The following is a 24,606-nucleotide window of genomic DNA, read 5'->3' on the forward strand; positions in this document are numbered from 1 at the left end:
AATGGGACAAACAGAAAACAAATAGTAAGCTGATACACCCAATTCCAACCACATTAGCAATTATATGAATTGGAAACTCAGTACTCCAATGAAAAGGCAGAAATTTTCAGAATAGCTTAAAAGGCATAAAGTACATGCTGTCTACATGAGAGATAATTTAAATATAAAAATTTGGTTAAATGTAGTCTGAATTCAAAGACTCTTAAAGGCTGGGGAGAAAAAATATAAATGTTTTCATGATGTTAAAAGGTCGATTCTTCAGGGAGACTTAACATTAAAAAATGCATTTGCACTTAGCGACAAAAAGTTTCAAAATTCATGAAGCACAACTGGTAGAATTAAAGGGAGAAATAGACAAATTCACAATTATGGTTGGAATTTTAACAACCTATCTCAGCAATTAAGAGAACGACTACATAAATAGTCAGTAAAGATACAGACCATTTGAGGAGCACCATCAACCATCTTGAGTAATGACATTTATAGAACACTACACCCAGCAAATGCAGAATGTACATTCTTTTCAAGTGTACGTGGTCCATTCGCCAAAATAGGCCATCTGCTGGGCCAAACACAAATCTTAATAAAGTTCAAAATTTGAAAATTTCCAGATTATGTTCTCAGACCAAAACACAACTAAATTAGAAATCAAAAAATCATACAATTTTTTTCTAAATTATTAATGGTTGAAAAAAGAAATCATACAGGAAATTAGGATAGATTTCCATGTCAATGATTAAGAAATTGCATCAGAGCAACATTTGTGGGATGTAATTATACAGTGCATAGAAGAAAATGTATCTTTAAATGATTGTACTAAAAAAAGAAGTAAGATCTACCATCAATGATCTAAGCTTCCATCTTAAGAAGCTAGGAAAAGAAGAACAGTGCAAACATAAAATAAATAAGAGAAAATAATAAAGAGCAGAAATTAGTGAGTTAGAAAAACAGCAGAAAACAACAATACAACCCAAAGTTGCTTCTTTGAAAGTATCAATAAAATTGAGAAACTCCTAGATAAGGTAGACTGACAAAATATAAAGAACAAGAATATAAATGAGTAAACTTAGAATTAAAGAGGTTTTATCACTAAAGATCCTATAGATATTTAAGAATAATAAGGAAATATTATAAACTTAATAAAATTAATTTGAAGACAGGTAAAATGGAAAAAATATATTTTTGAAAAGTATTTAAGTGGAAATAGAAAATCTAAATAGTCTGACATCTATTAAAAATAAAAAAGTCTTATCAAAAGTATCTCAAAAACAGAACTCCAGATCCAGATGGCTTCACTGATGAATTCCATCTAGCCTTTAAAGAATAAATATACCAATGTCATACAATTTCTTTCAGAAAATAGAGTAAGAAAGAACACTTCCTGGGTTGTTGCATGAGGGTAGCATAACTTAGAAAGCAAAACTAAGGACATTTATAAGTAAATAAAATTGCAAAATAATATCCCTCATGAACATAGCTGCAAAACTCATAATAAAACTTCCTAAATTAAAATCAGAAATATATATTTAAAAAAATGTAAAATCATTACTAAGTGGGGATTTTCCCAGGAATGCAAAGATGGTTTAAAATTTGAAAGTCAATCAATATAATTCATGTTACAAAAGAACTAAACATACAATCATTTCAACAGACACAAAACGTATTTGATGAACTTCAATCTCAATCATTAGGAACAGAAAGGAATTTACTCAATATGACAAAGAGAATCAGTGAAATAAATTACAGTGGTCATACTTAATGGACTATTTCTCTCAAAGTTCTGGAACAAGGCAAAGATATTTAACAACCTCTATTCAATATTTTCAGAGCAATAAGGTAAGCAAAAGAAATAAGAAATAAGGAAAAAGTATAACTCTCCTTGCAAATGACAATTTTTACATGGAAAATCCTAACAAAATAATTACTAGAAGTACTTAGTAACTTTAGCAAGGTTGTATACAGGATAAATATACCATCACCAATTATATTTGTATATTCTAGCAGCAAACAGAAAACAAAATTAAAAACAGCTCTATGTATTGGAGCATTAAGTAACAAATTACTACTTAGGAATAAATTTAACAAAGGCAAGGAATGAATCACATTCACCTTTAATTTCATAACGATTAGCAGAGTTTCTGACAAATAATATTTAATAAAATTTGTTGAAAAACAAAAGAATTTTTGTCTGCTGTAACAGATATTTAAATTAACTTCTTAAAATATTGGAAGTTGTTTTCTCACTTATCTGTCATGGTAGAAGTCCACCATGGCTCAAAACTCCCACCCTTACCCACTTGAGCCTGAGTTATTTTTGCAGTCTGCCCTGAGTATATGTACTGAAGTTGTGCTTAATACCTTTGCTCATATATCATTGGCTGTAAGTTAGTCACATGGTTCCACATAGCTGCAAAGAAGGCTGGGAAGTGTAGTGTTTATCCTGGGCTAACATTATGCTCTATGAAAATTTTGTTACTATAGAAAAAGAGAGACTGGATATTAGAGGACAGCTACTGGTTTCTGGCCTCCCAGTCCTATTCTGACAGATATGATTAACAATAATTTTAATTACAATATTTCATCATTTGAAAGATACAATACTTTGAAATCATCCATATGTTTAGAGCTCAATTCTATTAACTCACCCACTAGAATACAGAAGAGATTCTATTCAGCAGCTGTTTTTATTTAACTAAATTATGTAAAAATGATCATTTTTAATCATCAACATCCTAAAATAGGTACTTATGAGACCACTGCTAAATGCAGAGCACTTAGAACATAATAATTTACACTGACCAGGATTTATGAATTACACATTAAGAGAGAAATCACTGAATAAGATTTATGTTTGATCAAATTATAGATTTTAGCATACTGAAGCATAAATCAGTTACTTGAATCCCAAGGGCAATAAAAGGATTTATAAATCAAAACTTATTTAGGATTTATTAGCCAAATGTTTATCGTAAGAATGCAATGTTTATAAATCTTTTTTCTGACTTACAAAACTCAATTTTATAAACTCCTTGTAGTCAGGGTCTATCTCCAATGACACTTGATGGGTATACATTGTGATGTACTCTGGTGATAGGACATACTGATTAATGAGAACGTCAGAAGAAAAGAAAATTTTAATAAAATTGCTTAACATTATTTAAATACATTTTAAAGGATAATTTTATAATTGAAATGTCTATATATTTTTATATTATGACAATATGGGTTTAGAGAATAAGACAAATTATAATTTAAGTATAAAAAAATGACATGAAAAGAATAACTTAATGAGACACCAAAAACACTTCAGAATAAGTTAAATGTTTCAGAATACATTCAATAACAAAATTTCTCTACTGTTCTGTGTTTAATCCCTAATTTGGCAAATAATTTTATATTAAATTATATATTTTATTACAAATATAGTATCGTCTTGCTATTTTGAAATATTTTATTTTTAAAGTTCCATTACCTCATTTATTAGATCATGTCAGAGTCTCTGGACTTGCCTTCCACCTGGTGAAATGGTAGTCTTCAAAATGATCACATGGCTGCGTCCTCATTTGTTTTAGTTCTCTGCTCAAATGTGACCTCATCAGGACCCCTTATCTGCTCATCCCTGACCATCCAGCTTAAAGGGCCACCCACATCACTCTCTATCCTCTAGGCTGCTTTATTTATGTATTTTTCATAGAAAGATGCTGATGAACAACTGGAAGTTTAATTCCAAGATGGCAAAGTTAACGATGGCACAGGCAAACAAGTGCACTGTGAAGTTTCTACCTTCCGATGAAAATAATACTCCTAAAAATATTAAAGATGGTTTATCGTATTTACTTCTCAATAATGAAAGATTAAATAGCTAATTTAAAGTAATCTAAATAAGTTCATAAATTAGGTATTTTCTTGGTTGGGGCATGGACATTGCTACTTTAGATATCAGAGATTTCTAAAACAAAATAAAGCAGGAACAAATGGTTTGTAACTTTTAAAACAAAATGCAAGTTCAGTACATATGTCAAGAAAACTATGACCTGCTTAGTTTTTAATTTCAGAAATAGTTGAGTCATATTTCTATGGGATTTGATTCTCTCGATATTTTCTTAAAATGCATTTTTTTTCAAATGCAAAATGGAACGTTTTAAAAATACAAAATAAATATGTGGTGACAGAAGGAACTCCAACTATGGGTGGAGAATGTACAATGCAATATAAATATAACTTACTGTTGAATTGTACACTTGAAACTTATTAGATTTAGTTAACCAATGTCACTGTAATAAAAAAGCATATATACACATAATTAATGAAAATTTCCCCGAGTTGAAAATATGCAAATAGATGTGACTAACTAGATCGAAGTAACATCAAAAAAATACTCTATACATAAGTAAATAGATACATAAAATAAAAAATAAATATAAAATACAAAATCATACTTTTTAAAAACCTTTCTATTATTGAACAGGTTTCGTTAACCTCCCTCCTCATCCTAAGTTCCAATAATTGTAACAATGACAATAACAACAACTGGTGTTTCTGCTATAATATGATATATGAATTCATCATGCTATAACATGCTATAACATGATGTATGAAAGCACACAAGTTCTACAATTATCATAAATTAAAAATATATATAATTTATGGATAAAACAGATTGGAGACAGACCAGTTGAGGTCTATGCAACTCCCTAGTCAAAACCAGTGGTGGATAAGTGTTTCCTGGAATCTAAAGCAAGAGGACCCTTTTTAAGAAAAATATATTAGTTTAATTGACTGATTCAAGTCAGCAGTATAAATTCCTATATGTTTTACTGCATTTTTTGGCTGCAAATTCTTTGAGCTCTTCTTCACATGACAATAACTTTGCAATATCTTTTTCCAAACAGAGAAGAGAAAAATAATATAGTCTTTCCTCTGGCAGGAGGGATTAAAATTTGCTTTGGACTGTTAGATCATTTGGGGGAGCCATTCCTATATTGGAATGGCTAGAAATAACTTAAGTACACGTGGACGTGACTATGAACCACATAAATATATACTAATCTTAGACTAAATGTATCCACAATTTCACTTCCCCCAGCTATATTCCTAAAATGGTGCAGCCATTCCAAAGCCCTTGAGGATGAAGAAACAAGAGAAAAAGAAACTGGTCTTAAAAGAGACAGTCAAAATATCTTGTTCTGCAAGTATTCAAAAATGCACAACCATGTGAATGCACTCTCTTAGATGCAATGAAGGGGCTCATGCAAGATAGCAGCCCTGAGGAGAAAGATTCACTAATGCCACTATAGATTCTACTGGGCTTGGAGTCCTGGAGCAACAATAATGGATACTCAGGAAAAAAATATACCATTAGGGAAGGAAGCTCACTGTGGCAGGAGCCTGCCTCAGAGGATATTAAAAAGGCACAAAAACAATCTGGTGGAAATGCCACCTTCTCAGCACTGAGATAGTGCAGATGAAAGTGTAATCTACCAGAAGTCAATAGCTGAGCAAGGCCAGGGTACATTTTTCTGGTTAAGGAATCCAGAGTGTGAGCACTTATTTTTTACCCCACTTAAAATAGTGCAAGAAAGGATCTTGCTGTGCAGCATTTAAGCTTAGGGTTTATCCTGTCCAGCTGAAGACTGTAATTTTATTCTCACTTTTTTGACTCTCTTTGCCAAGGAAAAATCATGTTTAAACCAACACAACTTCCTTGTTATACTAATACCATCCCCTGAGTTACTCATCATGTAAGAGATAATTGATGTAATGGAAGCATACAATGGAGAATAGATGGTAACTAACAATTACTGAGCACCACCTGCAGTTCTAAGTGGTTCGTAAGTACTAATTTATTCCTTGTTGCCACCTATGGGACAAATTCTAATGTCATCACCATTTTGCAACTCTAGTTTTGGTAGAGGTAAAAGTTTTGTAAAGTTGACTGTTCATGGGCTTACCGAGAGCTCATTGGTTCTTAAGTAATACCAAGAACTCTATTAAATTACTTTGATCAAATGTAAATAAACCTTCATATCATTTTATTTTCAATATTTCAGAATATATTTACCATAGTAATTTGAAATAAGGCTTCATGTAAGTGTATGTAATAAAGTTGTAGTTCATGAAATGACAGTTTGATTATATCTCTTAATTTGAGAACTAAGCAAGATAATAGGACTTCAAAATGAAATATTTTTTGGTGTGGTCTATTTAGAATAGCGTGGTCCAAGGTCCATTTGTTTCAGAATCTCCTAGTGGGAGGTGGTTAATAAAAATGCAGATTTCTTGACTCCATTTTGGATCTACTGAACCTGAATTTCCAGATTAGGTACTGGGAAAATATATTTTTTAGCAAGCCCTCCCAGGTATTCTCATACACACTGAAGTTTAGAAACCTCCAATTTAAACTAATGTAAATGCTGTGAAATCTACTTTACCGTCGGATGAACAGACATAATTAAAGTCCAGTATTTATAATTGCAAGGCATTTAAAAATTTGAATGTTATTTTAAAAATTAATAAATGTTTTTGTTTCTTCTATGCTAATATAAGCTTTAAAGTGTTATTTGAAACAAATGATGCAGCAGAAGAAAAAAAAAATCCTACTAGACTCTGCAGATCTTTAAGGGAGTAAGTCTTCCTAATAGCATAATCTGAAAAATAGAATAGATTTTATTGGCTTTGGATAAATCATTTCAGGATAAACTCTTTCCCCTTCTGAACTACTTTCTTCTTTATGAACTAATTTCATTCTGGAAAGGAATGAATTTTTGAGTCTTGCAGTTCTGTGTGAGCTCTCCCCTCTCATCAATATTTAGATTAGAAGAAAAAAAAATCCAGGATCATTCTTTAAAAAAGTTTAATGAATTTTTAAAAATGTATGAATATAGTTGGAAAAGCCTGCTAATGATTAAAGACTCCTGGTTTTAATATTACACTCATTTCCTTCCCAAAATTCCCTTCAGCATTTCATGAAACAATATAGTTCTCTTAATAAACCTTAGTCGAAATTGATTATTTTAGTCATTTCCATCACAGCATTTAATTATCGACACTCAGTTTTCTGGTGCTTGTGTTATTTGTCTTTATTCCATGTCACCTACGGAACACACTCTCCATCCAGTATGTTAAATTATTATTTCCAATAGGGTTGCAAAATGGTGATGACATTAGAATGCGTTTTTGGTGGACTACAAAAAAGCATATGTGTGGGCCATCTCCTTAAAGATCTCATTTCCTAGTTGAGGTGTTTACAGAGAAAAACGCCAGGGATTGTTAAGTTTTAGATTGGTTTCAAATTGGAATAGAGTAAACCTAAGCTTCCATTGTATTATCTGCATTAACTGACATGAATCATAATTTAAAATAAAGGAGGAAAATAAAGGGAAAATGCAAATAATTTTATTTAACCCTGTAGGTAAGTCAACATACACATATTGTTCTTTTTCCTTTGTGAGTTTCAACAAACAAAATTATTTACCTTGTTTGCTGTTTAAAAAAAACTGTCAAAATTTTGAATTTCTCCTTTTGATTGCTGTCTTCTTGGTTGATTGATTGACCCTTTTTTCATTATACAGTATCAATTTTTATCTCTGGTAATATTCTCTACTCTGGACTTTGTCTTATATTAATGTAGCTAAACTCTAGTTTTCTTTCAGTTAATGATTCACTTATCCTTTACTTTGACATCTCTATTCTGCTATTGAGCAGAATTTGTTGAATTTGTTAAATGTTGGTTGTATTTTTTGTTCTGAAATTTCCATCGAGTTCCTTATATTTTCTATTTTTTCTATTTCTATCTTTTCACTAACTTTAAATAGTGTTTGCTCTTATTTCCTGGGTCATTTTCATTATAACCGTTTTAGAGACTTTGTCAGATAATTCTGACATCTCCATGGTTTGATGATTGTATGTTCCTTTGTGAGTTGAGATTTCCTTGTTCTTTGTACGCTGGGTAATTTTGGATTGTGTCCTGGACTCTTTCAAATATTATGTTGTAAAACTTTGGGGTTTTGTTGAAGGTTCTGGAGAATTTTGATTTTTTTTAATCAGGTGATCAACTAGGTTCAATTTAGACCATACATTCCAATCAGACTTTTGTGGGTTGTAGTTTTAATGTAAGTTTCATTTTCAAAGCCTTTGCGGTAATGTTTGGATCTGCCCCATGCTTATAATACCTAATTGCCAGTCTGGGACTTGGTGGTTGTCTATCTTATATTCAGTTCTCCAGGTCTATGGTATACTGTTTAGGGTCAGACTCATGTATGCGCAACTACAGATGAGCCCAGGAGTTCATAAGCAACTTTCGGGGTCACTTTCTTGAGTTCCTCTATCTTGGTGATCTTCCTAGTACTTTCTCGTTCCCTGGGCAATACTTTTTGGTTCTCTGGTCAGAAAGATGGGCTTTATTTACCCTGCTCTTTGTATGCTTCCATGAATGAATTCCTATTCTGAGTTGAATAGTGGGAGGACAAGGACAAAAAGAAGAGCAATGTGGATTTTCCCCATCTTCCTGGTATTTCATCATTCTGATCAGAAAGAAAGGTTCCCTGTTCTCAGAGTTTTAGGTTTCTGTCAGGTCCTGTTGCTGTCATTGTCACTGCCACCACTGCAGCAACTGAAAGATCACTTGGGAGCTGCACAAGAGAACAAATATGTCAGGGTACATCCCCCATTGTCTTTGATTATAAAGAGAACTTGCTTATTTGGCCAGAAGTAGAGAGCTTCTCCTGTATCTCTCTCTGTCTATCTCCCGAAACCTATTTATATGTTTTGTGCTATGTTTAGAGTAAAATAACAGAGGAGGAAAAATGGTAAACTCCTGACTAGTTAGGCAGTACTTCAGTTTTGGTCTTGTTCCTCAATCTGTTTACTACTGTTTACTTTCCATATATCTGAAATGCCGCTCTATGCATTCCATCCAAATTCTATAGCTGCATTCAGTGGGAGGCAGAGAATGGAGTGTGTTTCTCAGTCTTACCCAAAACTGGAGCCAATCCTTCCAATGAAAGATAATAAGACGAAAGTGATTTTACTGCAAACACTAAGCAAAATCTATAGCATGTACAAAAAAGCTGTCTGAAGCCAGCAAGCTGAGTAAAAGAAACTCATTTTAGAATTGATAGACCTCAGCTGATCCTCGCTATGATCAATGACGTTTTATTCAGCATGCCATCTGGCATTTGTTTGCTATCACTAAAAATACTTTCAATCTGGTAATTGTTGCAAATGTAGGTTGTATACAATATTATCAGAAGCAAGTCATTGCCCTTTTTATTCTTATAGGTTTTACAAGCACTTGACATATAAAGGGAACTGCTGATTATCACCTTTTTTAAAAAGCCTAATCAGGGAAATTCTAAATTTTTACATGCAAAAGCATGCTCAGATCTATAGAGTACCATGATTGCTAGCCATTAGATCACTGTTTTGAGCATTGATTATTAATATGTCATCAATAGAGATGAACGAGCCATATGCATAATGTACACGTCTGAAAAGTTGTGAATAAATTTTGGATAGTGAATTAATTAGAACTCTATAATGAATACATTTGTAAAGAAATTCACTGTCCCCTGATTTTTGGTATTACATGTGTGATAGTTTTATAAATCATATATGTATTTTATTTAAACTTGTTTATCCCATTTTTGAGTCAGCTTCTCTAATTCATAGGTCAGCCTAGGGCAACATGGCAGATCTTTCCACTTAGTGCACATGACTTTTGGGGCTGTATTATGCTGCTAGCAACTGCTGGGCAGCAGGACATAGTACTTAATCAGCTGCCTTTGCAGTTATCAGGATGCAATCATGTTTGATTAAGTAGGCCATTTATTTCACTCCTGGCTGAGAATGCTCTCCTGAGGAGCGATGCCCATGTTTTGGCCTGGAGGACCAGGGAGAGAGCTTCACACACAAAGTGGTGCTCTGCTGGTCAGTCACGGGCTTTCCAGTGACCTTGGAGAAGTCACTTCACTCCCATCGGTTTGCTCTTTTCCCAAACTGCAGGTGTTTTCATAATCCATTGTTTTTTTTTTTATTAAGGATAGGAAACATTTCCAAAGCCCTTCTAAGAGTTTTTATGTACAAATATTTCTTTCAGCCTAATTCTGAGAGATAGTTAAATAATTACGGCTGTTCTCTTTCTATACATTAATAAACTGAGGCTCAGTGATATTAGGAGAACAAAGTTCACACAGCATAAGGGAAGAGGAACTCATAATTTTCATCAATCCACACTAGGTATTTCTTCTACAACCTACTATCACTAGAATTACTACTGATTAAAAATAGACTCACAAAGACTTGTTTCCTGTTTAATTGTACCTGGCAAAGGGCAGAAAGGTTTATTTACTTAATGTAAGTATGGGCATTACTCGAGATTGCAACTGCAAAGTTGAGTTTTCATCATTTATTTGATAAAGTTAAATTCAACTATTTCCTTCCATGTGATACTTTGGAAATCGATTTTGTATTATTCTGGTGTTTGTAGAGGAAAAAAGTTGTATCGACATCGTGCAGTCGGTTACTCGCAACCACAGGTAGCACTTATTTTTTGTAAAATACAGCATAGAAAGATTTCTGCCCACTTTTTGACAGCGTGACTTCTTACAGACTATGTTTGAAGTAATTTGTCATGTTTTTCTCTATTTTTGTCAGATTTGTGCCAAAGCTTAAAAAAAGCATTCTTCTTGTTACGTGTAAAATTGTTCTTCTTCCTCTTTCTGTAAGAATGAATGTCAACACTATAAATTCTGTTTGTCTCTCAGTTGCTCTGGGTTAAATAGGCCGGGCTTTCACCCACAGCACTTTCAGAATCCTGCTACATTTTATGAGGTTACCATTGCCCTATGAAACTGTCGTTACGGGTGTGTTCATCCTAACATTTTGCACTTGTGAAACAGCTGGAAGATATTGAGTTCCGGCCTGCAGCTACACCCTAGAATTCCTCCAATATAATGGAATAAGAATTGCTGTGTGTGCATAACCTTTCCCTCTTCAATATTATCAGTAAAACATATTATCTCCCAAAATTATGCAACTGAAGAGTTGTATGGCAGCCTGTTGCCTTAATAGTCAGACTGGCAGACCATATTTCCTCATTGATAGAGCAATTCAAATATGTTCTCTGCCAATGAAATATGACAAGACATTAAATCATTACAATCAATTTGGCGCTTGAGTTCTAATCTTATTATCTGATTATAATTTATCATCATACACAGTGTGACTAGAGAGTGATGACTGACTCCATAGAAATCACTCATTTTACTTTGTAATGATACCTGATCTGTAGTCCATGAAAAGAAATTCTCTGAAATCAATAATGTATTCAAATTATGATTTGATTTTTCTAAGCAAATATTTATCCAGACAACACGTATTTATTTAGAGCACACAAAATGTCAGTTTTTTCATGTTTAAACAGAGGACTAACCTCCATTCAGTTGGTTAGACCCTGTACCTTCAGTGGTTACTGGTCAGATTGCCTTCTTGTTCCCGCAGGGTCTACAGTGTGGAAGGTCAGACAGATGATTTAGGACTTGAATAAAGTGATAAATTGTAACAGAGTAGAGAGAAGATAATGTTACAGTAGCAATAGGAAAGAATTTAATCCATATATTGAGGCTAAGAAAATACAATGTTAAGGACTTCACAAGGTCTTATGGCGATGAATAGTTTCCATCATCCCATCCTGAAATTGGATTTTCAGGAGTGAGTGGCGAGTAGCGAGTAGCAGAAAGAGCTCCAGCATGCCTAGTTTTAAATGCCAGCTTATTACATAGTAGTACCTGTGTGAATTTTGACAATACTTAACTCTGAGCCTCAACTTCTTCATCTGTACAGATAGGAATAATAATACCTAGGTCATGAGGCTATTCTGAAGATTAATAAATTAACATATTTTAAGTATTTGGGGGGGGGAGCATCCCTTTACTCTAATAATTCCTGCCCCCACCAAACATAGTTTCTCTTATAATACCCAATTCTGATTACCATCTAATTAAAATGGCCCTTAAAACCTGGAATATATGACCAGATAAGAATTGATTTGGTGTGGACATAATCAGAATAAATGAAGATGGATCCCCACATAAACTGCTTTATTATGGCACCATATGCAATTCAAAATGAAGCAAAATACCGTGAATCCTGTCTTTTATATAGTATAAAATACAAGGAGAAAAGCACATAGGAGAAAATCAAGGCATTTACTCTCCCTACCATCACGGTAGGTGTGTTCAGGCTGATTAGCGAAGGACAGATTAATTTTCATAGAGGTCAAAAGCTTTAAAAGGATGGGGGACACTTTAAGGGAGGCTAAAACAGATGCAGGACACTGCGTAGGAAGCAGATTAAATGCAGAAAGGGGAGAAATCACAGTGTATTTCCGAATCTCCTGGGGCTTCATCATTGGCTCGCTGTTCTCTTTTACACACCTCTTCAAAACACCTCATTCATTCCCACACGCCTTTTATAAACAGCACCTCTAGGAATTCCACCAATTGAAGGCCCACTAAATTTGGCCTCTAAGCTATAAAGACTGTCACCATCCCCACCCTCACTCCTGCCACTCAACGTATTAAAAAATAAAATTCATTTTCTTCTCTGAACTTTCTTGAATAGTCCCCATTGTTCCCATGACACGATCTACCCAGTCATTCAAAGAAGAAAGTTCGGAATTATTTTGGACTGATTCCTCTTTTTAGTCTCAATCTCTTGCCCACACCCCATCAGTTCTCAAGTCCTAATCGCTTCTATCATTTCATCCTGTTGTCTAGAACATTGCCAGATAGCTCCAGTCCCCTCTGCCCAAGTATGCTTGGAGGCTGGGCAGCATCAGCATCACCTGGGACTTTGTTAAAAATATAGAATCTCAGATCCCACCCCAGACCTATAGAATTAGAATCTGCATGTTAACAAGGTGTTATGATATTTATAATAAAAAGTATATATTTGGTCTTTGTCTCTGTGTCTGACACAGAGCTCCTACAACCCCTGGAATTTCCTAAGTGATAAGAGCAATAAAGATATCTTGATACTCATAACCCCTTTCAACCATACCCGAGTTTATGTTAATGAGGTGACTTTGGAAAGTATCTAAGGATGGAGGCTGAAACCAACTTTCTGATTAGAGAGTTGGAACTTTCAATCCCATCTCAGACCTCAGGGAAAGGGAGAGGTGCTGGAAATTGAGTTTAATCATCAATGGCCAATAATTTCATCAGTCATGCCTGTGTAATAAGGCCTTCATAACACACCCCCAAAATAGGATGTAGAGAGCTGTCGGGTTGATGAACATATGGAGACAAGGAAGGTAGGGAGTGGAGTGCCTGGAGAGGGTGTGGAACCTCTGCACACTTTCCCCATACCTTGCCCTACATACCTCTTCCATCTGGCTGTTCCTGAGTTATATTCTTTTACAATAAACCAGTTTCTAGTAAGTAAAATGTTTCTTTGAGTTCTATGAGTAGCTCTAGCAAATTAATCAAACCCCAAAAGGGGGTCATTTGAACCTCCAGTCCATAGCCAGTCAGTCAGAAGCACAGATGACAACCGAGACTTGCAATTGGTGGCTGAAGTGGGAGGCAGGGGCAGTCGTGTAGGACTGAACCCTTAATCTGTGGGATTTGATGCTGTCTCCATGTAGATAGTGTCAAATTCGAGGCAACTGCTTGGTGATATGGAAAAAAACACAATGGAACTGGTCTCAGAATTACGGGTGTCTGGGTGAATCCATTACAGTTATCATCGGACTCTTTCATTGTTTTCTTTTTCTAAATCATAAAGATTTTCAAACATATAAGAATTGCACTAATACTAATACTAAAACACCAACACACTTCTCACTCAGACTTATTACATGTTAATAACATAACACTTGTTTCAGATGTTTGATTTTTAAGTAATAAAATATTAGAGTTGGAGGCCTCCTTCTTGTTCCTCTCTCTGGGATGACCAATTTGTCCCAATTTGCCCAGTATCCATCTCGCTCGGGCACTGAAAGTCCTGCATCTCAGGAAACCCCTCAATCCTAGGCGATCTTAGAATTCTTGTGTACCCTTCTCTCCCTCAGACATCCACACATTACCACATGTTTCCCTAAGTAATACACAGAATTAGTGTATGTGTTTAACTTCCTACCAATAGTATCATGTTTGGCACATTCTTTTTCTGTTAGCTCTTTTCACACAGCATTACCAGTTTTGAGACTTACTATAATGATATATTAACATGCATTGACTTAATTGCTCTATCTCATTCCACTGTATGAATACACTTTAATTTATCCATTTTCCTCTGATAGAAATTTATGTTGCTTCCAGTGTTTTGCTATTTTAAATAATATGTCAACCAACATTATAAATGTCTCTTTGTGCATATTTGGGAATTTACTGGGAATATATACAGAAAAGGTATTGCTAAGTCCTAAAGTATGCCCATCTTCATCTTAACTGCATGTGGACAAACTGCTCTCCAGGTATTTCTAACCTATATGTGTTCTCCCTCCCTCCAGCAGTGTGAGTTCCCCTTCACCTTGGCCCACATTGCTTGATACTATTGAACTTATAGAGCATTGCCAGCCCGTCCGGTAAGCAGTGTCCTTCTAGTTTTCTGTTCTATCACTTTTTTGGTGCACATACATTGTCCCTCCAGATACTAATCTTTTATGAATTATATAAATTGCAAATATATATATGTACATATACATATATATACACATATACATATATATATATATACACAAATACACACACATATATATATACACACACACATATATATATATTTAATTGCACGTGTCTTCTCCAAGTGGGGTATTTGCTTTACACTTTTTCTATGGAATTCTGTTGCTTTACATATTTAAAAAAATTATTTACTCAAGTTATAATTCTCATATCACAGAATTCACCATTGTAAAGTATACAATTCAGTGATTTTAGTTTTATTGGGTTTACAGTTGTTTTAGTGGTTTTTATTGTTTCTGCTCTTTATCTTTTATTTCAGAAATCTTTCCCTTCCTTATACCGTAATGCCATCCCATCCTCTCCCTTTTTTAAAAGTTGTGTTTGCTTCTTGCACTTATGTAATTAGTCCAATAGGAGTGGATTTTGGGGTGTAGTGCGATGGAATGATCTAGTTTAATGTTTATCCATGTGGATAGTAATTTGTCTCAGCATCACTTACCAAATAATCCATCCACCTCCACTGGTTTGTAATGCTGTCTCTGTTATCTAAGTTCCCATATATAAAAGCGTCAATTTCAAGCTCTATATTTTATCAGTTTATGTGTGAATCAATATCACACAATTTATTTTCTATAACTGTATAATAAATCTTGATGGATCTAAGGCATGTCTTCTCGCTTTGCTCTTTTTCTTAACTGTCTTCTTTTTTTCTATGTCCTTTACTGTCCCACATAAATGAAAGGCTCAGTCTATCAAACTCAACAAAAAATGGTCCTGTGGGTTTTGATTAGAATCACACTGAATTTACATATAGTTCAGGAAGAACTGACATATCCCAATATTGATATCCTTACAATATTCCTACATGCAATGTGCTATATCTCTTAATTTCTTTAGTTTTCTCTTTCATCCCTTGAAATTTTTATATACTTATATTACTCAAGAAATGCCATGCAAATGTCATTATTCGATTTCTTACTGGGTATTATATTATATTTTCTGAGTGTTTCTGATATATAGGAATATACTAATTCTCATATTCTGCAATCTTGGTGAATTCTCATATTTGATTTCATAGTCTGAGGAGTACAGGCAATCATATCATTTGTAAATAATAATTTAACTTCTTCCTTTCCAATTTTTATTACCTCTTTTTAATTTGTCTTGTTGGTTACACTGACCAGGACAGTAGGATGTTGAATACAAATGGTTCTAGAGGCTACCTTGTCCTGTGGTTGCCTTTAAAGTGAAGGGTTATAACACTGGATTATTAAGTCTAGTGTTAGAGGTAGGTTTGTTTTTTTTTTTTTAAAGGTATTTACTAGGTTAAGAAATTTTCTTTTATATTCCTAGTTTGCTAGTGTTTTCTTTTAATTTTGAGTGATGAATTTTACCAATTTCTTTTTCTTTCAAGGTTGAGCTTAGAATTACTCTCTTTAAAGAAGTCTTCCTAGAACCCTAAAATTGGACTAAAAGCTCCTCTTCTCTGATTCCACTGCATTTTGTGGTTTCTCTAGTAGATTAAACTATTTATTTATAGTTCTACTTTCCTCAGGAGCTTGTAAGCAATGCAAGGGCAGGAACCATGTTTGATTCATGGCTGCATCCCCAGTACCTGGTGTAGAACATAGAATATCTCTGTACATATTTATAGAAATAAATTGTTGAGAATATGTTCTAAAAAGTTCATTTATTACTTCCTAAAAACAAATTACGTTTCTGACAATAAAGCTTAATTTACAAAGGTAATTATGCTTAAATAGAATATAGATTTGACTGAGAAAGTTTTAGATATCTACACATTTATATTTATTCTTAATAAAATAACCCATACAGTGTAAATATGTCTCCTGAGAAACACTGACTTTCTTTATATAACACACATAATTTGTTACATTTTAAATCAAAGTCACATTTATTTTAACATTATATTAATTATTTATCTTTGTGTCATTACAAAAACAAAAATAAGACTCCCACAAACTTTGATTTGCTTAGCATGTACTGTTCAGAAGTGTTTTTTTCCATACCTAACTATTAAGAATATTTAAATTTAAATAATTATTTTTTTAAAAATATTTTTTTAATTTTTCAATTACAGATGACATACAATATTATATTAGTTTCAGGTATACAACATAGTGATTAGGCATTTATATAACTTGTGAAGTAATCACCCCAGTAAATCTGACACCATACATAGTTATTACAATATTATTGACTACATTCCCTATGCTATACTTTACATCCCATGACTATTTTGTAACTGCCAATTTGTATCTTTTAATCCCTAATCCCTTCCCCTATTTCACATATATGCCCAACAGCCTCCCATCTGGCAACCATCAAAAATATCCTCTGTATTTATGAGTTTGTGTCTGTTTTGTTTGTTCATTTATTTTGTCTTTTTAGATTCCACACTTAAGTAAAATCATGTGATATTTGTCTTTCTCTGTCTGACTTATTTCACTTAGCATAATACTTTCTAATTCCATTCATGTTGCAGATGGCAAAATTTTATTCTTATTATATGGTAGAATAATATTCTTATATATATGTAACCTTTTCTTTCTCTATTCATTTATTGATAGACATCCAGGTTGCTTCCATAACTTGGCTATTGTAAATAATGCTGCAAGAAACATATGAATGTGTATATCTTTTCACAAATTAGTGTTTTAAATTTATTCAGTTAAATACCTAGAAGTGGAATTACTGTCTTTTTCTGTATCTTGTGATAGCTTTTGTTTTAAAGTATATTTTGTCTGCTATAAGTATAGCTACCCTAGTTTTTTTTGTTTGTTTGTTTCCATTTTCATGAAATAATCTTTTTCCATCCCTTTACTTTCAGTCTGCGTAGGTCTTTCAATCTGAAGTGAGTCTCTTGTAGGCAGCATGTATAAGGGTCTTGTTTCTATCCATTCAGCCACCCTATGTCTTTCGACTGGTGCATTTAATCCATTTAAATTTAAAGTAACTATTGATAGATTTGTAGTTGTTGTCCTTTTATTATTCATATTTTTGATTTTGATTTTTCTTCTTTTTCTTAAAGAAATCTCTTAACATTTCTTGTAATACTGGTATGGTGATGATGAATCTCTTTAGCTTTTTCTTGTCAGGGAAGCTCTTTATCTCTCCTTCAATTCTAAAGTATAATTTTGCCGGGTAGAGAAATTTTGGTTGTTGGACCTGGCTTTTCAACTCTGAATATTTCATGCGAATCTCTTCTGGCCTGCAAAGTTTCCGTTGAGAAATCAGCTGGTAGTCTTATGAGAGCTCCCTTTTAGGCAACTAATTGCTTTTCTCTTGCTGCTTTTAAGAATCTCTCTTTGTCTTTGACCGTTACCATTTTAATTATAATGTGTCTTAGTGTGGGTCTCTTTGGGTTCATCTTGTTTGGGATTCTCTGCACTTTTTTAGGCTTGTGTGTTATTTCCTTTGCCAGGTTAGAGAACTTTTCCATCATTATTTCTTCAAATAGGTTTTCAATTCCTTGCTCTCTCTCTTCTCTTTCTGGTACCACTTTGATGCAAATGTTGATACGCTTGATATTGTCCCAGAAGTCCCTTAAACTATCCTCATTTTCAAAAATTCTTTATTCTTGTTGTTCTGATTGGGTGTTTTCTGCTACCTTCTCTTCTAAATCATCGATTCATTCCTCTGCTACTGTTGATTCTCTCTAGTGTATTCTTCATTTTGGTTAGTGTATTCTTCATTTCTGACTGGTTCTTTTTTATATTTTTTATCTCCATTTTTATGTTTCTTATTTCTTTGTTAAAGTTCTCCCTGAAATCATTGAGTGTCCTTATCACCAGTGTTTTGAACTATGTATCTGATAGATTACTTGTCTCCGTTTGTTTAATTCTTGTTCTTTCATTTGAGAACATATTTCCTTGTCTCCTCATTTTTGCTAACTCCCTGTGTTTGTTTCGATGTATTATGTAGAATTGCAATGTCTCCTGGTCTTGGTAGAGTGGCCTTATGTAGTAAGTGTCCTGTGGGGTCCAGTGGCAAAGTCTCCCTGGTCACCTCAGCCAGGTGCTCTAGGTATGTCCCTTGTGTGGTTGTGTGTGCTCTCCTGTTACAATTTAGTCTTGATTACTCTTGGCACATGAATGGGAGGGACTGACCTTTAGTCTGATTGATTGTGAGGACTGACCGTGACTCCAGTAGAGGAAATGTTGTGCAGGAGCTAACCCTGCTGATCAAGATTCATTTTAGCAGGGCTCTGGTGCCTGCCAAATCTTCTGTTTCGGTGTGTCATTTGTGGAGGTAGTTGGGTGGTGCTTCAATGTGGTCTAAAGCTAGCCACGGGCTGTATTGGTTCTGGGGTTTCTTGGCAGGGGCTCTGGTGCAAGCCAAAGTCAGCTGCTGCCTATGCCCTGCTCAGGACAACTTCGTCTGATTTACAAAGTGATCTGCAGATGGTTACCAGTTGTGCTGGTCTTAGAGGCACCTGGGATAGGCTGAGTTGCAAACTGAGGCTGGCTGCCACTATAGCTGGGCTTGAGGCTGCTTAGCAAGAGGTATAGGGTATCATGAGGCTAGATGCTGCTTGTTTAGTGTTTGTGAATCTTTGAGAACTTTTATGAAAATCTGCAGAATGAGCCAAGACAGGCCATTTGTATAGAAAAGCCACTGAAAGTGGCTTGAGTGGGCCCGAAATTTGAGTTGGGTGGTCTCAGGGAATCACCAAGGTGGGTTGAACAGTGTTAGCTAGGTTGGTGGAGACTCAGATGTGGTAGCCACCTGCATAAGCAGTTGGGTTGGGGGAGGGGTCAACAAAGGAACAACGGCCTCTGCCAGCATTTCTATCTGGAAAAGAGCTGCCCCTCTAGCTTGCGCTCCGAAGCCAGACAACTCAGTTCCTCCACGTATGTCATTCAGAACTTTCAAGCTTCTGTCTCAACACTGGAGTTCAGAGCAAGTAAGTCCATAGGCATGGAAGTCCATGCACAGACCCTTTAAGAGAAATGTCTCTGGCTCTCTCAGCCTTCTGTCTCAGTTAGCCACAATCTCTGCTGTTTTTCACAGCCAGAAGTTATAAGGATTTTTCTTCCTGGCACTGGAACCTTGGGCTGAGGATCCTCATGTGTAGCTGGAACCCCTTACTTCTCCTTGCTGCAGATGCGATATTCCTCCTGACTTTTAACCGCCACACATGGGTGTGGGACCAACTGATTCCACATCTCTGCCCCTCCTGGGAGTCTCGAGGTGCCTTCTTCTGTATATGTTTAGTTATAAGACTTCTGTTCAGCTAGACTTCAGGTGATTCTCAGTGATGGTTGTTCTATAGGTTAGCTGTAATTTTGAGGTGGTTGCGGGAGGAGGTGAACATAGAGTTTACCTACCCTGCCATCTTTACTGGGAGTCCCAAATTTAATTAATTTAAGTGTTTTTATCATTGCCAAAGGCCTTTCGAAATGCATTATGTTTCTGTCAGTATTTGAATAGTCTCATGTGTTTTATTCACAATGCTAAGCTACTTAATGAGCATAAGACCTCAAATACCATTTGAAAATATGAAACCTTTATCTTTTAACTCAGTTTTGCTTTCATGCATAACATTGCTCTAAAATCACAGTTGTGATATTTGTAAGCTGTCTTTGCAAAACTGTGGGCAATACATCTTTCACATTTCATTGAGAAGAAAAGAAACTTAATCCCACCAGGATCTCCATTATTAGTTCTCTCTCTTGATTTTTCCCTGCGGGGATTTTATTTTGGCCAGATGGAGCTCTGAAGAATCCTTAGACAGATCTACATTTTATAAAAGCAAACTGGAAAAGCAAAATTCTATTTCAGAGTCAACCTTACATCTTATCATCTGGCTCACTATGTCCCACCCAGTCATTATTGGTTCATATTCAATATTATACAATTATTCTCTTACTCATAACAGCTTGCTTTCATTTTCAGTAAAGTCTAACAGTAATTAGACTCAACTAAATCCTCTATTCCCTTGAATTCTACCAATTCTAAAGGCTGCTCTAAAAACCACATCTTTACATTGGATTCTCTCCCCAGGGAATGTCAATTCAATTTCATCAGCAGCAAAAACTGAAATATCCCTTTTCATAATCATCACAGATGTTTATCTTCCATGGAGAAGAGTGGCTGAATGAAATGTTTTAGAATCAATTTGATGAGAAATTGTCTACTTCTTGAATTGGCCCAATTCTCATTTCCAAACATAGTGAGGCTCCTACCCTTGTGATCGAAAATGTCAAAACCGTAGAAAAAATTTCAAGGTCACATATTCTGCATAAAAGGTTCTATATAGTGTAATATCTCAAAGTGTTTATTCCAAATCTTTTCTCTATGGAATAAAAAAAATAATCATCATCATTTGGCACCTCGTCACTTTTGTCCCTTGTTTCAGTGGTGTCTAAGAATGTGTCCTTTCTATATAAAACCAGCTGTCTTGTTTCCAGGAAAATAATAAATTATTTTGTTTCAGTTGCGTTAGGCATGACCAATAAATGTATGTAATCTACCAATAAAAGTATGCAAAAGTAAGGGCTCATCTTCTGTTTTACCTACTTATTTGCATGTTGTATCTAAAATTTATCCTTACCTCCCTAGCAACAATGAATAACATGATCAATTCCTTTCTTATATCTTTGCCTTTGTAAGAAAGACTCTCTCTATTTGGAGTGTGCTTCTATTCTTCAGTGGCCACTTATGTAAATATCTACTCTTCCTTCAAAACTCTGTTCAAATGTTTATGAGGCTTTCTCTAAACATTTCTTTCTACACACACACACACACACACACACACACACAATATGTAGCTGTTTTTACTCTTCCCGCCCTCCAATAACACTTCATAGATTAGTTCATTGAATTAGGATTATTTGTATACATTCTCTTCTCTAATTAGATTGTGAGATCCTAGAGGTCAGGGGATATCACTTATTTATCTTTGGATCTCAAGATCTAGTTCCATACTGCCCTAGTTATGGGCACTCCATATGTGTTTGTAAATAATTGATTGCATAGTATACACTGACTTCTGTAAAATTATTCTTAAATTCTGGAAAATGATACTGTTTATTAGTTTTCTATATCGAAGTTATCATCTGTGACCATAACAATCAAAAATACATGTGCTATTTTAAATGGACTTAAATTAAACAGACCTACTGCAGTACAAATATCAAATCATTACCTTGTACACCTGAAACTAATATAAGTATGTCAATTATATCTCAATTTAAAAAGGTAGATACACTATTTTAAAAGTTTAATTTTTAATATTTTCATGAGACACAAGTACATTTTAAAATTTCTAAGCAGAAAAGGAAAAAAAAAAGGATGGGAGAATCTGAATTTATTTGTCAAAATTAACTCATATTCAGGTAAAATATCAAAAAAGGAGGGACCTCAGTAAAATAAGACTTTTCTACTGAAAGGTAAATTGAAAGTTAGCTCTTGTGAACTCTCCAAAATGATTCTTAATGGTTACTTTGCAAAACAAAAAGGAGAAAACAAAATTCTGTTTAATTGTGTTGAAGTAAACAACATTAAGGGTTAAACATGTGCACTCTGATTATTTTAGATGGTAACTAGGGAGAGACCTCAGCAACCAGGATCAAGTGTACCTTACCTTACCATTTATAGTCTAGAATGACCCAAATTGTATTTTGTACTCTTTTTAGCTCATTTTAAACTCAGCCTGGATATCTTCTGTTTCTAAACAGAATGAATAGAAAGCAAATTATAACCAATTTATAAAATTGTTCATTTAGGATATATAACATTCCATTATGTTTATTGCTTTCTTCCTTATTACTTTTCTGATAACCACGAAAATTTAACTTTTTAAGATGATTAAAATTATTTTACTAAAAATGTGCCTGGATGCTTGAAAGAGAGAAAGCATAGTTTATGAGTTCCAAAATAGCAACATTTGAAAATATGTGCATGAAAGAACTTTTATAAGCATTCTTGGAATGATTTTCTCTCAACCCCCTCAAACAACTTTTTAAAAAAAGTTTTGGGTGGAGTTAAGAACTCTTTTCAAATCTTAAACAATAACTGGATATCCTGAAAACATATTCTCCTTTATCCAGAAGGGAAAACACATTAAAGTCCACCCCCCACCCTCCTTTTTTCCCTAAGAATTGTTTAGCAAGAGATTTACTTAGTGGTTTCTATTTTGAACAGAAAATTCAGTTTTAACTGCCTGAAATATAATACCATCTGTGTTTATTTCCTAGAATAAACACAATTCTTTTTTTCAAATATTACAAGTACAAGGTCCTAATAACCCATAAAATATATGTCAACTCAACGAATTCCTTACTTTAACCAAGTGGTGAAATTATTTAAAGATTTAGAATATGTACCATAAAAATGTAAATCTGATTGCAAATGTAAAACATATAAGGCACACCTGTAAATTTAAATTTTTAAGTATTCCAATTAATAAGTAATTATGTCTTCTATATATATTTGCCAGGGTGGAGGCAGCTATAAGGTGAGAAATAATGGCACAATGCACACCATGATGTAGTTAGTGGACAGAGAAACAAGCAAGGAGCCAGAGGACCATGGAATCATAAAATCACTGTGATGCCAGTTTATTTAAATCTACACCACTTGCTGGGCCCCCACGCACATCTACCTTGACCAGCAGTATCTGGCATGTGGAGACCACTTGAAATAAAATTGGAATTTAGTCATAACGTATTTTAAATTACTTCAAAAGTGTGAAGTGATACACAAATGCGAAATATCATTATATATTTATAATTAGGGTATTCTGAGCTGATTAATTCCTATAAATATCATTCTGACTATTCTCTAATGTATGGAAAAGATTTCGTCTCATTCCTACCACATCTTCCATGAGAAAAATTTCAAACATTTTATTTAAAGCTTATTTGCATTTCAAAGAATGCTTAAGTTCTATTCTTAGAGCCTGATATTTCTTACATAGTCATGATGGTCTTCAAGACTATCCTGAAGTCTCATTCTTTTTGGTTTTATTCAGAGAGACATGATCTCTAATATCAACCTCAACTTTGATTCTAGAAGTTTATGTTCTACTAGGTTTTCTATTCTCAGGAAACAGAGAATGAGCTATAAGACATCTCAGTGGACACCCTTTAGTGCTTAATCTTCCCTGGTTCCACTTAAGCCTTCATAGGGCATGAGTTAAGCCACAACAGGATAGCTCCCAAATCATCTGATGTTCACTTGAAAAATAAAAACTAAGAAGAACAGAGTCGAGACTCTTGCTACTAGCTGAAAGTCCCAGATGATTCTGATATAGAAAATTCTTATGTTCCCAATTCTCTACATTTAATTTCTCAACTTGAAGGTTTCATAGAGGAACGAAGATTTGTATACTTTATAGACATGCAACCCTGAAGGCAGTTCCTGCTTCTCCATTTCCCTTTGCCCAGTAGCATCTTTAAAATAAACTTTTAATTTGTTATGGAGAAATGCTTAACACATTCTAAGTGTGTATGTCTCACTGCTTTTTGTAGTTGGTTATTACTTTACATTGTTGATGCCTAGCCAACCTTAGGTTCTACACTTGTTTCCTGAAGTTGCTTTATTTGCATTGTATAGAAAATTGACATTTCATATCTTACCTGTTTTTTTATTCTTAATGTCTCTTTTCCCTGATATCTACTGGATGAGTTAGACAGATACATACATGGCAAAATAAACTGGTTGTAATTAAATGACAAATTCTAACTTATAAATCAAATAAAGCAGACAAATACATAATTTAAAATGTTAAAAAAAGATCAATAATATGAATATGGGCTACTTAAAACATTATTATAAAACAAATTAAGCAATAAAAGAATATCTTATTTTGTATATTGATTTGAAGATTTTGTCAAATAATTTAATGTATTAGATAGTGATGAGTATTTACTATCTCCAGTAAAGATTCTATGTC

The 24,606-nt window shown here is 34.1% G+C and overlaps 1 protein-coding gene across 1 annotated transcript in view; it reads right to left on the reverse strand.

The window, feature by feature from the left end:
- The window catches only part of CYYR1 (cysteine and tyrosine rich 1), a 93,031-nt gene that overhangs the window by 62,661 nt on the left and 5,764 nt on the right, over positions 1-24,606 (reverse strand). The gene's annotated exons all lie outside the window — the stretch shown is intronic.

Source organism: Pteropus medius, unplaced genomic scaffold (assembly GCF_902729225.1).
Source record: "Pteropus medius unplaced genomic scaffold, Ma_sr-lr_union100, whole genome shotgun sequence".
Taxonomy (NCBI): Eukaryota; Metazoa; Chordata; class Mammalia; order Chiroptera; family Pteropodidae; genus Pteropus; species Pteropus medius.